This window comes from Gracilinanus agilis, chromosome 3 (genome assembly GCF_016433145.1).
Source record: "Gracilinanus agilis isolate LMUSP501 chromosome 3, AgileGrace, whole genome shotgun sequence".
NCBI lineage: Eukaryota > Metazoa > Chordata > Mammalia > Didelphimorphia > Didelphidae > Gracilinanus > Gracilinanus agilis.
Genome location: NC_058132.1, coordinates 16,279,611 through 16,294,488, shown reverse-complemented (window position 1 = coordinate 16,294,488; position 14,878 = coordinate 16,279,611). Strand labels below are relative to the sequence as shown.

The window sequence follows — 14,878 nt, the reverse complement described above, 5'->3', positions numbered from 1 at the left end:
TGATGAGGATCTGAACTAGAGTAAAGGCTTATGAGCCATGTTGGGTACACAGAACTGACCAGATTGAGCACTTCATTGGATATGTGGTGGTAATGTTAGAGGAAGGGTGGTAGGGGTTTGGAAGGAGAGGGAAGAATTGAAGATGACTCCAAGATTGAGATCCTTGTAGTCTGGAAGGCTGGTGCACTTAAAGGAAGCAGGGAAATTTTGAGGGAAGATATAGTTTGGTGGAGGAAGTATGATTTGGATATGATGAACTCAAGGTGACTGTGGGACATTCAGATGGAAATGTCCAGGAAGAAATTGATAATATAGGACTGGAATTCAGGGGATGAGGGTGGGGAGAAGAAGAGGAGGGAGGAGGAAGAAGAGGAGGAGGAGGAGGAGAGAGAAAGAGAGAGAGAGAGTTGGGTATATGTATGAACCATGGCCCAGAGCCATTCTACATTCTTTGTTCACTAGTTTTTCGGTATTTCTAATTAACGCATTAATTTCTGACAATATTTCCCCCTCCCTGCCAGCTCCCTACACAATGAATAAGACTAATATATTCCTGTTTATGGATTTGTCCTGATGTTATCTTCTTTCTCAAAGCAGGACCCCCAAATTCTCTCTAATCCCAAGGAGTCCCCATCCTCCCTAATCCCTTTATCAAAACTCTTTATGAAAATTTGAGCTCTGAATTCTCAGTGTGGGTGTCTTCTCACTTGGGGATGTCTTGAAGCTTCTGGGCTTGGAAAAAGATGGAGACATATTGAATTTGACCCTTTTCTTCCTATGAGCAATAGCCCAGGAAAGGTGAAGAAGGGTGCTTCAAGGAGCTGTGCTTCCCAGGATTCTCATGTTCAACCTGTCAGACATACAAAGATCCATGGGGTCTTAGAGGTGGAAAGTGTCTACAGGAACTCAGAGGGGAAAAAATCCAAGACCAGAACTGGTCTCTAAGAGCCCTCCCAGTTCTGCCAGTCTCATTTTTCTGTCACCTTTCTCCACTAACAGTCTATGTTACAATGACTTTTCCATGTCTTTCACTCCACAGAGGGATTTTTACCCCTGATATTGGGTATTCTGTGCTCTGAGATTCCATTCTTTCCTAACATCAAAGGTTCAGTGTTCTCATATGAATTTCAACTTGGACATTCCAGTTGCCATGTCATTTTGGGGTTTGTCAATATAGCAAATGGAATGTCCAAGTTGAAATTCATATGAGAATATTGAACCCTTGATGCTGGAATAGAATGCTGCTCTTTCAGTCTGACATTCTGTGGTGTAAGTTTTAAGGACCCTTCCAGCTCTGCCTTCTTTTCTTCTATCTTTTCCATCCCTGGAGGTCTTCAAGAGGAGCCTGGATGATCTCTCAGGGGATTCTGTTGTGGTCTAGTTGAAGCCAGGGTACCTCTGTTGTCTATTCTACCTGAATTTCTGTGAGTGTGGAATAGGAGGAATCCTTTGGTTGAAGAGGTAAAGGGGAGAAGGAAAAGAAGTATTTTTATAATATCTACTATGTTCCAGGTGCTGTGCTGAATGCTTTACAAATATTAACGTAGTTGATCCTCATAAGAACCTGGGAGGTAGATGTTCTTATTATTCCCATTTTCCAGATGAGAAAACTGAGGCATATAGTTAAGTGACTTTCATAGGTTCACACAATTATCTGAGACTGGATTTGACCTCAGGTCTTCCTGGCTTCCCCTGCACCACCTAGCTGACTTTAAAATGAGAATGCAGAATCTGACCCTGATGCTGGAACTGATCAATAGTATACTAACTACCAAAGGAAGGGCCACAGATTGAAGGTAATACTAGAAACTATTGGTGAGGCAGAACCTGAAGCTAGTAAGCCATGGAGCTGACTCCTCCAGAGTCCATTTTCATAGCAGGCCAAGCCTGATTTGGCCTTTGCTACTTCTTGGAGTAGGGAATTTTCTTTCTGAAAGTATAATGGGTGAGAATTGGATATTTAATAATGGCTGATTAGATAAATTAAATAAAACAAAGGAGACACTGCCTCAATCAATAAAGGTGTGAGAAGTGAATCTGGTGTCTTAGTGTATGGGGTCATATTGTAGCTCTTTTGTCACCTTAGGACTTTCTGGGCCTCGGTTTGCTCCTATGTAGGTAGGGCTGTAACTTGGCCAATATTGTCTTTAATGTTGATGCTGGTTTTAAATCCCATGATTCTGTGACACCGTAGTAAGTTCTTTCATTCTATAAAAGAATGTGGAATTTGGACTGAGCACTCCTGGAATCAAATCCTGGGTCGACTTCCTAGCTATGAGTTCTTGGATAAGTCTCTTTCCTTCTCTGTGACTGAATTTGCCTCCAAAAGAAGGGTTGAGCCAAAAGATTTCCAAGGTCTCTTCTAGTTCCATACCTTCTGATCCTATTGGGTGGAGGATTTCTAGATAAACTTCTTATCATGGCATTCTGCAACATCTCTAAACTTCCTTTCTGGCTACAGGTTACACTATCACACTTCTCTTGTGTCCGGGCAGCTCTGAAGGAGTGGGGTGACCTGGATTTGTAATCAGAAAACCTATAACTGATCCTGACTTTGCCCATTTGATATCTGTGTTAGCAACCCACAATCCATTAGATTGTGGAGCTTCTTGAGGGAAGGAATTCTGTTTTGCCTTTCTTTGTAGGGCCTGGTATATAGTAGATGTGGGCCAGACTAGATCAGTTGTACCTCCCATGCAGATGGTGTGTCTTACAAAAGACTAGGCTTTTTTCGTGGGCTGTAAGCTCAACAGAAGTGGGGAGGAGTGTGGGTAGCCAACAAAGCTGATGCATACTGGGTTACATTAAAGACATGTTATTATGAGCTGGCTTCTGGAAATAGGGAAGTGATTATTCTACTGTGTCCAGTTTGGGTTAGTCTATTGTGTTGTTGTGGGTTAGATTATCCTAATGTGTCCACTTTTAGTTAGGACATTGATAAGCTGGAAGACATCCAAGGAAGGAGAACCAGGTTGGCAAAGGGCCTTAAGATAAAATCATGAGTGAAGGAATTGGGCATGCTTAGCCAGGAGAAGAGAAGGCTGTTGGTGGGATTGGGAAATGATAGCTACACTCAAGGATCATCATGTAGAAGAGGGTGTAGATATGTTTTCTGGGGAACTCCAGAGCTCATAATCAGATGTGATGAGTGGGAATGACCTAGGGGGCCAATGTACGCTGGAGGTCAGGAAGACTCTCCCAACCATTGGCGCTGTCCAAGGTCGAGGCTTCACCCTCTTTAGGGGTCTTTAAGCACAGTCTGGAAGACTACTTTCCAGGTAGAAGATAATGCTCAGTAAATGGTTAGTGAATTGACTGGGGTGGAAAAGATCTACTCCAGTCACGTTCATCTCCTTAGGACTTGCCTTCGTTCTTTTGACAAGCTATTCCTTCTCCAGCAATCCATACCTTTCCCTCAGACTCCAAAGACTACTTGGGGCCATTAGTCCCTGCACATGAAATCTCCAGGATGAGCTTGGAATGGCTTCTTATCCAGTTCATCCTCAGTACATTCACAGTGAACACATTCTTACATAGTTAAGCTAAGATTGAGGTGTTCTAGCTCCTCAACTAGACTGGAGACTTTCTGAGTTCGGAGACTTCATGTTCCCAGTCATTCTGGGAACTTTCTGTGGGGGAGGGGGTTGCTCTAATGTCTATTGGACTTTAATGTCCAATAAAGTGATGGCCATGGAGGGTTTGGGGCCAGGATGATTGGTTTACTCACCAGTGGAATATTAATGGAGACTGTCTTGCTGTTGGCTGCAGACCTGGTAGCTTCCAAGTCTTTCTTAGACTTTCTCCTCCCAAGCATCTTCACTCTAAGACAAGGGCAGCCATGCTTGATTGTGAGTTCTGCCACTTCATTTCTAAAGACCCTGACAGCTAGCTATGCCATTCTATATTCTGTGACCTACATTTCCTCCTAGCTATAGGAAGCCTTTTCTTACCTCCTCGGCTGCTCTCTCTTCCAAGCTACCAAGCAGTCAATGACTTTGTGTCTCTTTCTATTAGTCTTCTTTATGTTTATTCTGTGTACACTTATATACAGACTTGTTATCCTCCCTGTTAGAATGGCACCTTAGATACCTGTACCTCTATTGCCCAGCTTCGAGGGGATCCTCCACTTACTGCTCCAATAGCCAACATTCCATCTTCCAAGATCTATTTCTAAGGGCCCTCCCAGTTCTGCCATTCCCTGTTCTAAGACCCCTGACATTCACTGCTCCAACATTCTTCTAAGCTTTGGCACTCTTTCTTAGAATCTCCCCAAGACCTGTTATTCTGCACCTTAAGGGCCTCCTTCTTCATCCCTGGCCCTCACACACTTTGTTCCAAGTTCCCTCCCAACCTGTATGTTCCACATTCAATCTTCTAAGGTCCTCCATTCAAGGGCTCAATCTGGAAACTCACGAGCAGGCTGTGAGGCATATGAAGAGCAGAGCAGACACGAGGGTTCCACACAGGGCTCCCTTAATCAGCCACGTCAAGAAGTTCTGTGGACTGGAGGAGGCTTTATCTGAGGAAAGATGCAGCCTGAGGAGAGCCATTCCCTCCTCCATCCTCCTCCCCCTTCCTTAGCTCTGGGGTCCCAGGAATAAGGGCAGCCTCCCTAGAGCTGGGCAGATGCTTCCTGGGCTCCTCAGGACAAGCCACTGAGGTGGGCAATGCCAGCACAAGTGCCCCGAGACAGTGAGTAAAATACAGAATTTTCATTTCCATTTTGTTCTGTACTGAGCATTTTGAGCTGGACCAGGCCAGAAGTGGTGACCTAGGAGGACTCTGGAAAATGACCTTGGCTTGTCTTACTTGTATGCTTTTGTATTTGGGGACAATTGTGATGTTGAGAGCAAGCAGCTGCAGCAAGACCAGACACTAGCAAAGGGATTGCATGAGAGTATACCAAATGGGGACAGCTGGGGGGCTCAGGGGTTAGAGAGCCAGGCTGGGAGTAGGGAGGTCCTGGGTTCAAATCTAGCCTCAGACACTTCCCAGCTGGGTGACCCTAGGCAAGTCACTTAACCTTATTGCCTAGCCCTTACCACTCTTCTTCTTGGAACCAATACTTGGAATGGGTTCTAAAGCAGCAGGTAGGAGTTTATTTAAAAAAAAGTATGTCAAATATATTGTTTAGGATTTTGCATGCCATTTTGTGTACAAATAAACTCATGCACATATGTACAGATATATGGCCCATATATGTATGTCTTTTGAAAATATTTTTGAATATGCAGGCACTTATATATGTATCCTGTATATGCATATATTTATATGCTACTAGCTCACCCCAAACACTTGCCTACATGCATATCCATGTGTGTGTTTATATCCATGTGTTTATGTGAACATATATAAATAAAACATATAATGGTCCATGTGACACATTTAATATCATTTGGGACTCAGGGTAGGGATTTCAATGCCCCATTTCTGAGTGTCCTCTTGAATACATGTATGCACACACACACACACACACACACACACACACACACTCACGTTGTTGTTTAGTCATTACAATCATATCCAACATCTTATGATCCCATTTGGGGTTTTCTTGGCAAAGCTACAGGAGTGGTTCACCATTTCCTTCTCCACCTCATTTTTCAGATGAGGAAACTGAGGCCAACATTTACTCATTCAATCAAACCATAAGCAATTCTTTAGCACATATCATATGGCAAGCATTGGGCTTGGGTATCCTTAGAAAGGCAGAAATAATCCCTGCCCACAAGGGACTGACAATCCAATGAGGGAGATAACATAGAAATACTTAAGTCCATGGAGCAGATAGAAAGTAAATCTTAAAGGGGAAGGTTCTGGGGAGGGGAAGTGGGGAAAGCTATGAAAGACCAACTTCCTATGGAAAGTGACACAAGCTGAGTTTTGAAGAAAACCAACTGGGTGGGCCAAAGGATAAAGAACCGGGCTTGGAATCAGGAAGACTCATCTTTATGAGTTCAAGTCCTGCCTCAGACACTAGCTGTGTGTCCCTGGGCAAGTTACTACTTCATCTTGTTTGCCTCAGTTTCCTCATTTGTAAAATGAGTTGGAGAAGGAAATGGCAAACCACTCCAGTGTCTTTGCCAATAAAATCACAAAATAGGGTCATGAAGAGTTGGACAGAATTCAAGACTCAGAATTCTTTGGAAAATGTTGGAAACTGTTTTTACATGTAATTGGGGGAAAAAGTGGGGGGGGGGGAAGAGTTGGACACAATGAAACAACAACAACAAAAGGGATTTGAGGCAGCTAAGTACCACAGTGGATAGAGCACCAGATCTAAAAATGGGAGGTCCTGGGTTCAAATTTGGCTTCAGGCACTTCTTAGCTGTGTGAATCCAGGCAAATCACTTAACCCCCATTACCTAGCCCTTACTGCTCTTCTGTCTTAGAATTGATTGATTCTAAGACAGAAGATAAGATTTTTTTTAAAAGAACTTTCTTTGTGTTAGGAGATAGAGAGACAAAAACAAAATGGGACAATTCTTGTCCTCAAAGAGCTTACAGTATAGAGGGCAGCTGAGTTGCTCAGTGGGTTAAGAGCCAGGCCTAGAGATGGGAGGCCCTAGATTCAAATCTGGGCTCAGACACTACCTAGCTGTGTGACCCTGGAAAAGTCATTTAACCCCCATTGCCTAACTCTTACCACTCTTCTGCCTTGGATCCAATACAAAGTATTGATTCTAAGATGAAAGGTAAGAGTTTTTTTTTTAAAAAGAGCTAATAGTGTTATTAGGGGACTTCCTTCCTCCTTTCCTCCTTTCCTCCTTTCCTCCCTTCCTCCCTTCCCACCTCCTTTCTTTCTCCTTGCAGGTAAATTATTGCCCAGAGAAGTTACTTCTTTTGCCTTCAGTTCCAAAGGGCATGATCTCACTCAGATCAAAAGACCCAAAAGCCAGTGCACTTTTCACCCTCCATTGGCCTGTCTTTGTTCCCCTACTTCATCCACTCTACCCTTCCACCTCTGTCCACTGTCCTGCAGAATCTTTCCTAAACTCAGCCCCATCTCAGTTCTCTCTTCTTCTGGGGGCATCACTGCTCACCTGGCATCAGTAGGATGCTAAGACTGTGTACGCCATGTTGGTTCTTCCCCTCACATCGGATACTGAGGTTATGGTTAAGCCCCTCTTTCAGGCTGAGGCTGCTATTGGTCCAGATCCCAGAAGTGTTGGATACCTCCCAGAGAGTATCCTCAGGGCCATTCTTTTCCAGAGTGCTTTCTCCAATCCACCAGCTCAGGGAGGGGGCTGGTACTGCCTGGGCAGAGCAGGTACAGGAAAATCTCTCATTGGTCTTGGAGCAAGAGAGATTGAGCATCCTTGGTGGGTCTGTGGGGAAAGAGGGGAGAAGAATCAGTTTAATGTCCTCTCCCTCAACTCCTGGGACCCAGGTAGCCTTTCAGCCATGTCTTGCTCACAATTCACAGAGAGATAGAGAGAGAGATTCCAGGCCCCCAGTCGGTTGTGGGCTTGGCACACGTATTCTCCTCCATCTTCTTCTCTTAATGATGTCATTTCCAGGCTCAAGACCTCAGCATCGAAGGTCTGGAAGGAGGTCAGGTTTCGGTCCCAGCTCAGGACCAGCTCAGGGTGGCTGGAGGGTTACTGTCAGTGGAACAGACAAGTTTCAGGGACTCACCCTCCAGAACCAGCAAAGATGTGCCTTCTTTATACTCTGGGATGTGTGAGTGGGGAGGAGAGAGAGACAGACAGACAGACAGACAGAGATAGAGACAGAGATAGAGACAGAGACAGAGGCAGAGACAGAGATAGAGACAGAAAGGAAGAGAGGGAGGGTGGGAGAGAGGGAGAGAACACAAAAGTTAGGGGTCTCCTATTTGCTCCCAAGTAGTCTACATTTTCTTCCTCTATCCCTCTGTCTTCTTCCAGTCAATCTACCTGTCCCATTTCTCTGGGGAAGAGAGATGCTCATATTTTGAGGAGAGTCTGCAATAGGAAAATGTGGCTGATTTTGAGCTTGGGGCCCAGGCTTAAACTCAGTGATAGGATGAAATTTGGAACTTCAATAACAGAATGCAGGACAGAAAACAGTAGAGCCCTAGTTACCATCCCTCCAAAAAGCCCCATTTCCCCTTAAAGCCAGGCACCTAGTATGTCAGATCCTGGATCTTCTTTCCCTCCAGCCCTCCTTCCCCTGGGGTACCTGGGCATCTTGCCTCATGCCCTCCCAGCACTCACAGGCAACTTGGAGCTGGACAATTTTCTCTGTGGTTACTCTGGTGTCTGGGAATGTCACCTGACAGGTGAGGTTAGTGCCATGATCCTGGGCCTGGGGTGTGATGAGGAGTTTGGAGGAGCAGAGACCTGGGGATCCATGAGAGGAGACAGTAGAGCTGGTCCAGAAGAAGGTGGAGGGAGTCTCCTCTCTACAGTCTACAGGTCAGAGTCACCTGAACCCCAGACTCCAGATGGTCTGGTATCTGGATCTCTGGCTTCTGGATCAGATCTGAAGCAGGAGAGAGTAGGTGAATTAAGTGGTGGGAGAAAGGGTCCCCAAAATATGTGTAGCCAAGTGATAGCTTTTGTATTGTCTCTATTCTGTCCCTGACAAGCCCTTTCCCTGGATGCATCTTGGATGCCTTGAGTGTGTCTCTCCATCCCTAGGGCCAGAGCTGCTCATCCCAACCCAGTTCCTGTTTGCTTAAGCAGAGGACTATGAAGTGTGTCTCTCTAGCCTCAGGGTCACCTCTGGGATATCCCACTACTATATGTCTCTTCTTGATGTGTCCATGAGCATCCCCAGCTGTGTTCCTCTGTTCCCAGACCCTGGAATGCTCACCTCTGCCTGGGATCATGTGGAAAAGGATCCGTATGCCCTCCCAGTCAAGAGCCCTGTGACTATCCTTCATGTATCAACACTTACTTGATCCCCACTGCTCTGGACTTCCCATCACTCCCAAGGACTTCCCTGGGACACTGTCCTCACCTTCCACATGGACAGATAGCATTTTAGAGGTGTAATTGTATCTCAGACCCCCCTTCTCCACCTGGAACCAGTAATTCCCACGATCCTGTTTCTGGACCCCAGTAATGCTCAAGGAGCAATTGTCCATCTGTGGATCTCCAATGAGGTGGAATCGGCCCTGGGACCAGGACTGAATATCCTTTTGGGCATCACTGGTAGCCACCAGTTTATACTGCTCTGTCCTCTGGAACCAGTATCCATGAGCTGTGCTGTTATTCCTGTGTTGTTGGGAGAAATAGAAGGAACAGGGGATAGAAACACCCAGCCCCTCCTTCAGGTTCACTATTTCCTGGACATCAATCCAAGACTTTGGATCATTTTCAGAGGAGGATCCTGTGAGGTGCAGGAGGGGGGAGAGAGAGAGAGAAAGAGAGAGAGACAGAGACAGAGACAGAGACAGACAGAGACAGAGAGACAGAGAGACAGAGAGAGAGAGACAGAGAGAGAGAGACAGAGACAGACAGACAGAGAGAGAGAGAGACAGAGACAGACAGAGAGTCAGCCTATGATTCCACATCCTTCCATGCTCTCCCATCCAATCTCTATCCAAGAACCCCAAACTTTTGCTCTGGCTCTGGCCTCACCCACCCTGCCAGATCTGGCACAGTAACAGCAGCAAGAGCATGGTAAGATGGAGGGATCACAGGAGTCCAGAGCTTTGTCCTGAAAGCAACCTAGAACTGATCACACTGCCATCTGGGTGGAGAGAGCCCAGGGAAAGGAGAAGAGAAGAATAGGAACAAGAATGATAAGAAGGAAACAGGATGGGCTGGGGAGGGGGGTGGTTCTCATGAGAGCAATCAGTCTGATCCCACTGGCCCTTCTCTTACACAGGGCCCCAGAGATGGGGTCCCAGAGGGAACCCCAGCCCCATATAAGGGAAGGCAAGTGTGTGAGAATGGGACTCTGGGCTAGGGGGAAAGAGAGGCATGCAGGATTGTAGTTCCTCCTTTCTTGGTCCTTGTAGTCAGTGATCTGCTGACCTTCTGACTGAACAACTCCTTTCCAAGGGGCTTTGGTATCCAACTCAGAACAAGAAGACCCTTTCCTGTCCCACTATCCCTGTCCCTCCTAGTGAAATTAGGGAAAGTGGAGGTGACAGGCAGAGAGAAAAGATTCCAGCCCTCGGGGGTCAGTGACTGGCTGGTGTGGTAGTTAGTCCCCGGGCTCTCACTCCAGAGGTGCTGGCTATATCTCTCTTTGGCCTGTCTCTGTGGATCATCTATCAAGATTTCACTAGCCTGGAAGAGGTTGAGTCTGGTGAGACACACTGGTGGACGGTGTGGTCAAGAGCCTTACTCCCTCTCCTTTGGATTTAAGTTGCTGAGACCCTACTGGATTCCTGACAGACCCTGAAAGACAACAGCCATGAGATCTCCCTATCACCCAGTGGACCTGTTTACCTTCCAGCTTTCCTTGCTCTTAAATACCATCAAAGGTGTGTGTGTGTGTGTGGGGGGGGGAATTCTGGATAGGATAGAGTTAGGCAGCTGGGTAAAGTTAGGTAGAGATCAGTATAGAAGTCTGTTGGACCTTGGTGGGAGGGAATTCAGTTCTACCCAGATAGTTCATCCCATTCCTTTCCCTTACCTGCCCCAGTTAAATAATAAAACCCTATTTTTCCTTATCAGTCTGTCCCTGAATCTTTCCCCAGACCTACAGGATTTTTTTTCTTTTTTTTTTAAACCCTTAACTTCTGTGTATTGACTCCTATGTGGAAGAGTGGTAAGGGTGGGCAATGGGGGTCAAGTGACTTGCCCAGGGTCACATAGCTGGGAAGTGTCTAAGGCTGGATTTGAACCCAGGACCTCCAGGCTCTAGGCCTGACTCTCAATCCACTGAGCTACCCAGCTGCACCCTCTATAGGATTTTAAGTTCCTGGCCCAAGAACAATCAAAAACCTAGAAATCATTTAACATCTTTCAATCTCTATAGCAACAGCCCACTATTAATTATTTAGCCACCAACATATATTATTTTTCCACCTTAAAGCCCCAACCAGCCCATTCCTTTTCTTTCTAGTTGTTCCCACTGCCTGATCTTTTCTCCTAAAGTCTCTGCAATGATGCCCATGCCCCCAAGATGTCCCCAGTGTCCCATTCCTGTTTCTCTATGACCAGTGATGTTATGAAAACAATGTCCCCTACTTCCCATATGACCTCAGGCAAGCCACCCTCTCTAGGCCTCAATTTTCTCATTTGTAAAATCAATATATATTCATGAACAAATCAATAGATAACAGATAAAGCAATAATTAATAAGTATTAATAAATTGACAATTAAATTAGATGAGGGTGTCAGACTAGCTTATTTCCAGGGTGCATTTCAGATCTAAATCTGTGATTCTTTGCTCTAATGTCCTTCCCTGGTCTGACATTCTCTACATTCCATGATCTGGGAGCTTTCAGCAGCACAGCCCCAACAGAGATGGAAGAGGCTGGGCAGGAGTTGGAGGTCTCATTTCAAGCGGGTCCCATTTTATTTGGGCCTGTTGCAGTGACATATCCAAGTCATCTCCAGGCTTCAGAATATTGGGGCTTCTGCTGACCTTCTTGTGGATACTTGACTGTGTCTGAGTTTTAAGATCTAGATCTCAGGCAGTGCTGCTGAGGTGGCTTCCTCTGCCTTAGCAAAGATGCTTAGCAGGCACATTTTGGTGAATACATGATATAGTTAGCAAAATATGCCCCTCTGATCTTTGGGGCTTCTGGGTTTCCCTTTGCAATCATTCTGCTATTACCCCTTTATACTGGCTCCTCAGAGACTTACTGTGTAACTAGAAGACAGCGGTAGCTGCTCAGGGGAACTAGTTGGAGCACACTCCCATCTCCATCCCCGTTTCTCGTTCCTGTCTGTTTCTCCACCTTTATTGTCTCCACTCCTCTCTCTCCTCCTCCCTTAGAGGGATGCTCTTTCGAGTAGGCTGGATTCATTTTTCCTTAAATGGTATTGAACTCATCCTAGAGATTTAATTGTCTCAGAGGCAATTAAATATATTAGAAGGAAACTATGCTCAACTTCGCTTCAGGCTCTCTACAGTTCAGATTTCCTCCAGGAGATGGAGCCCAGCTACACTCCATTTGACGGCGATCTGCCAGCTGGGAAGGGGAAACTTTGTTGATTGTCCAATGACTTTCTTCACTCTAGGTACCCTAGGAGCCGCTCCCTGCCATATCTTCAACTCTAGAGGGTTGGTATGCCCTCTAGCTGAGCTACTGACAGACCCACAGGATCACTGGGTGCTGGCTCCTGGCCCCAGAAAATGTAATCTCCTTGAGAATAGCATCAGTCTTGGCACATGGGAATTGCTTAGTATTGTAAATGGGTTTTTATCCATCCACCCATCCATTCACCCATCCACACACCCATCTATCTGTCCATCCATTCACCCACCCACCCATCCATTCATCCACTCAGTCAGGGAATCCACAAACAGAAGAACAGGACCAAATTGTGGAAAACAAAACAAAACAAACCAAAAAAACAAAACAAAACAAAACAACAGGTTAGTGAAAGCCCTGAACCCAATAAGATAGTCTGATATATATATATGTATATATATATTTTAAAAAATAGTTCTTTAATTAAAAATGAAATTAGGAGATGAATATTAGGAAAAAGGGTCCCTGCTTCTAAATTTTCTTTGCTCCTCCCACCTTGGCTACATTTGTCCCAAGACAAAACCCTTCATTTTCTTGAGGCTATCTGGCACCCTTCCTGAGTGAGCTAAATCACCCAAAACCCTGTCTATGATCTGCCTGGCTAAAATCCTCCTTTTTCCTCCCCAAAGTTGTTTCAAGGGTTTGTTGTGGCTCAGAATGACAGAGCTCACTCTGCAGGACCCCAAAGCTCAACCTTACTTAAAATAAAGCCCAGGCAAATTGACACCCTCACAGACAGCAAGGATAATCAGATCTGCTGCAAACTGCACCCAGCTGATCGGGAACACACAGGGAAGGATTGAAGGGTTGTCTTTTGTTCACCAAAGACTTGAGATAGGAAAAGCTCCTAGAAGCAGCTCTTCCTCTCTCTTCTTGGGTAGGACCCCAATCCCCAAAGTCAGTCCAAAACCAAGTCCAAGGATCAAGTCACAGTTGTCTCTCAGTTAATCCTTCTTTCTCCCCCTGGCTTCTAGAATCCTTTCTCCAACATTCTTTGGCATGTGCCAACCATCCATCTTATGGTTCTCTCTCTAATTTCCCTATTACAGTTGAGAGGTAAATTTCCATGGACAAAGTTGCTTCTGTCTGTAGTAGCTTCAAAAATGTCTCACCTAATCTTGCTGCTGGTAGTGCCTGTCTGTCATGACCACAAAGGATCATTTCTGAGCTTGCTACCAGCCTTGGGGCTTTCCATCCTAGATCTTAAAGGATGGCTCAGTGCTACACCATTTACTTCTACCTGTGGCACACTCTTTTCCCTAAACACACTCTGGGCTGAGCTTTCTTCCTATGTTGGACCTGCTGCCTTGGAGTTACATATCATATCATGCCCTCAGTTAGAAAAATCACTGGTTCCCAAATGCAGAAGGATGGCAGAATTGTGAGCATCATTGTATCTAAGATCTGCCTAGCCCTTGACCTTCTGACTTAGAGTTATTACCAAGACAGAAAGTATGGGCTAAAAAAAAGATGTATAGGACAAATTGGAGGTAGTCTCAGAAGAAAGGCTCCAAGACTAAGTTTACGAAGAGCTCTCCATATATAACCTCATTTGATTCTGACACTTCCGTCCTGTGAGATGGGTGCTATTATTATCCCAAATTTAAAGATAAGGAAAATGAGGTTCACAAAGGTGAAATGACTTGCCCTGAGGCACAAGTTATGCCATGTCTGAAGCAGGATTCAAACTCAAGTCTTCCTAACTTCAAGTCCAAATCCTATGTATTCCTTAGGCTTCACTATGTCACTTAGAAAATTAGCTTCTTCATGTATAGCCCTGGGAACATTGGGCAACAACCCATTTCATGGTTGAGAATGTTAACTCATGAAATAGAGAGCTCCTGCCTCTGACAGTGAATCCCTGGGTTAGCAAATGGACTAGGCTTCCATTAGTCCCTATGGTTCTGTTGTGGAACAATCTCCAAGTTATTGAAGCTGGGATCATTTGGGACCACAAATAGTTCTTAAGATATTCTGAGGGATAGAGGAGAGAATCCATGGAAATGGGAATATACCCAGACTTCCTCTGCTTCCTTCCAGTAACTTATGACTTTTGGAGGGAGAAGGTTGAATTCCTCTATTTGGTTACTAAGTCTGAAAGCTGATGGCAGAGAATGGCCCCCAGGTTTAAAAAACCAACAGGAGGTTTCCAATGACTGGCCAAATGGATTGGGGACTGAGCTTAACTTGCCAGAATTGGGACTACTGACTACCTCTGTCTCTCTTGTTTCCTTTCTTTAACAACAACTGGTCTGATTGTGTTGGATTTGGAGTCAAGAAGTTTTAGTCCAGATCTGGCATTAGATACTTGATAGCTGTGTGACCCTGGACAGGTCACTTAATCCCTGTCTGCCTCAAGATCTTCAATGGAGAAAACAATTGCATCTGTCTCATGGAATTGTATAGAGGACTGAATGAAATAGATATTGGCTAATAATACATATAGAATTGTATAACCTTAAAGTATTGTGTGTGAAGCCGATAAGAGAATAGATAAAAATCTGAGACTCCTCTTTTGACCCTTTTTGTGATCCTTGTGATTTCTTGTTGAAAAGTATTGTGGCCTTATTGAAGAGCTTTAAATTCTTATCAGGCCAGCATTTAAAAGGTTAACACTCGGGGCAGCTGGGTAGCTCAGTGGAGTGAGAGTCAGGCCTAGAGACAGGAGGTCCTAGGTTCAAACCCGGCCTCAGCCACTTCCCAGCTGTGTGACCCTGGGCAAGTCACTTGAC

At 45.2% G+C, this 14,878-nt stretch overlaps 1 pseudogene; it reads right to left on the bottom strand.

Moving 5' to 3' along the window:
- Positions 1 to 661: 661 nt before the first annotated feature.
- Positions 662 to 14,878, bottom strand: part of LOC123240786 — a 42,737-nt pseudogene continuing 28,520 nt past the window's right edge.